Source organism: Myotis myotis, unplaced genomic scaffold (genome assembly GCF_014108235.1).
Source record: "Myotis myotis isolate mMyoMyo1 unplaced genomic scaffold, mMyoMyo1.p scaffold_m19_p_3, whole genome shotgun sequence".
Taxonomy (NCBI): Eukaryota; Metazoa; Chordata; class Mammalia; order Chiroptera; family Vespertilionidae; genus Myotis; species Myotis myotis.
In genome coordinates this window covers 112,229,262-112,231,364 of record NW_023416335.1, presented here as the reverse complement: position 1 = coordinate 112,231,364, position 2,103 = coordinate 112,229,262, and the positions used below count along the sequence as shown (strand labels likewise).

At 48.6% G+C, this 2,103-nt stretch overlaps 1 pseudogene; it reads left to right on the top strand.

The window, feature by feature from the left end:
* The first annotated feature begins 365 nt into the window (after positions 1 to 365).
* Positions 366 to 1,761, top strand: LOC118650550 (annotated as a pseudogene).
* The last annotated feature ends 342 nt before the right edge of the window (positions 1,762 to 2,103 follow it).

Sequence of the window (2,103 nt, the reverse complement as noted above, 5' to 3'; positions counted from 1 at the left end):
TATGTAGTTTTTTTTTGTCAGTCCCCTCAGCCTCTGCTGCAACCCCCCTGCCAGTGTTCCAGCACCACTTGGGCTGGCGGTCTCCACGGGAGGGAGCAAGGCGATGGGTGGCTGGACAGGCAGCCGACAGGGGCAGCCGGTGGTCCTGTGTGCTGGGCAGCAGCTCCATGGGGTCAGCATGAGGTGTCAGGTGCTCCGAGGCATTCCCAGTGCTGCACCGAGAGGACCTGTCTCCTGTGGACTGGAAGTTCTGTGGACTGGGAGTTTCTGGAGAGCCGTGTTTGTGAACAGCTGGCAGTAATTTCCTAAGTCCCATCTCTTCATTTTCCTTTGTGTTGCATTTCGTTTCATAACATCCAGAAACCATGAACATAAACAACGTTAGTAATGAAGAGTTTGACTGCCATTTCCTCAATGAGGGCTTTACTGCCAAGGACATTCTGGATCAAAAATTAATGAAGTCTCTTCTTCCAATGATAAGGATGCCTTCTATGTTGCAGACCTGGAAAACATTCTAAAGAAACATCTGAGATGGTTAAAAGCTCTTCCCCAGGTCACCCCTTTTTATGCAGTCAAATACAATGACAGCAGAACCATAGTGAAGACCCTAGATGCCATGGGACGGGATTTGACTGTGCCAGCAAGACTGAAATACAATTGGTGCAGAGTCTTGGGGTGCTCCAGAGAGGATCACCTATGCAAACCCTTGTAAACAAGTATCTCAGATTAAGTATGCTGCCAATAACAGAGTCCAGATGATGACTTTCGATAGCGAAATTGAGCCGATGAAAGTTGCCAGGGTACATCCAAAGGCAAAAGCTGGTTTTGTGGATTGCCACCGATGACTCCAAAGTGGTCTGTCCTCTCAGTGTCAAATTTGGTGCCACACTCGAGACCAGCAGGCTTTTCTTGGAATGGTCCAAGGAGCTAAACATTGATGTCATCAGTGTCAGCTTCCACGTGGGCAGTGGCTGACCTGACTCTGAGACCTTTGTGCAGGCCATCTCTGATGCCCGCTGTGTCTTTGACATGGGGGCTGAGATTGGATTCAACATGTACCTTCTGGATATTGGTGGTGGCTTTCCTGGATCTGAGGATGCAAAGCTTAAATTTGAGGAGGTCGCCAGTGCAATCAACCCAGCCCTGGACAAGTGTTTTCCATCAGACTCAAGAGTGACACACAGCTGAGCCAGGCAGATACTATGTTGCATCAGCTTTCACACTTGCAGTTAATATCTTTGCCAAAAAAACTGGAACTGGTCTTAAAGGAACAAACAGGCTCTGATGATGAAGACGAGTCAAGCGAGAAGACCTTTATGTATTTCGTGAATGATGGAGTATATGGGTCATTTAATGGAATACTCTATGATCATGCGCACGTGAAATCCCTTCTGTAGAAAGGCCCAAACCAGATGAGAAGTATTACTCATCCAGCATCTGGGGCGGCGCATCCACCTGTGACGGCCTCCATCGCAGCGTTGAGCGCTGCGGCTTGCCCGATATGCATGTGAGGGACTGGATGCTCTTGGAAAATATGGGTGCTTACACCGTGGCTGCTGCTACTACTTTCAATGGGTTCCAGAGGCCGAGGATCTACTATGTGATGTCAGAGCCGACATGGCAACTGATGCAGCAAGTCCAGAACCACGACTTCCCGCCGGAGGCGGAGGAGGATGCGGGTGCCCTCCCTGTGTCCTGCGCCTGGAAGAGCGGATGGAGCGCCTCCCAGCAGCCTGCGCGTCAGCCTAGGTAAACGTGTAGACGCCATTCCTGTGGCTGTTATGTAGTGTAGCTTGACTTAAGGGATTTGGGAGGACCATTTGACTTAATTATTGCTAGTTTGGAATGTCTTAAGTGGGGTTGGCGCAGATGGAATAAGGTGGAAAGCCTAAGTGATGGGGCACACTTATGTGTTCCTGAGGAAACTATTTGAATATTTATTTTATATGGATTTTTATTCAGTTCTCAAACAGGCTACTGCAGAGCGCCCCTCAGCTGCCAGGCAAGCATTTGTAGCTTGTGCGTTAGCAGAACCGGCCCAAGGCTTAGTGTTGTGACCTGTTTTAACAATAAAGTACCTTGGAAATTAAAAAAAAATAATAA